The sequence below is a fragment of the Herpailurus yagouaroundi genome, unplaced genomic scaffold (assembly GCF_014898765.1).
Source record: "Herpailurus yagouaroundi ecotype Mexico unplaced genomic scaffold, PumYag 190, whole genome shotgun sequence".
In the NCBI taxonomy this organism is placed as follows: Eukaryota; Metazoa; Chordata; class Mammalia; order Carnivora; family Felidae; genus Herpailurus; species Herpailurus yagouaroundi.
The window spans coordinates 38,339,680-38,339,973 of NW_024412421.1; positions in this window are offsets into that span (position 1 = coordinate 38,339,680).

Genomic DNA, 294 nt, shown 5'->3' on the forward strand with positions numbered 1-294 from the left:
TTTCCCAACAGCACATAAAATTCCTTTCCAAAGATTTCCCTTCATAAAACTGTTACAACCCTTTTAAAAAAAAATCAGAGTTGCTTTCTTTATTTCCATCAAACTTAATTACATTTAGCAGAAGGGTATTAACTCTTTTATTTTTTTTCAACGTTTATTTATTTTTGGGACAGAGAGAGACAGAGCATGAACGGGGGAGGGGCAGAGAGAGAGGGAGACACAGAATCGGAAACAGGCTCCAGGCTCTGAGCCATCAGCCCAGAGCCTGACGCGGGGCTCGAACTCACGGACCGC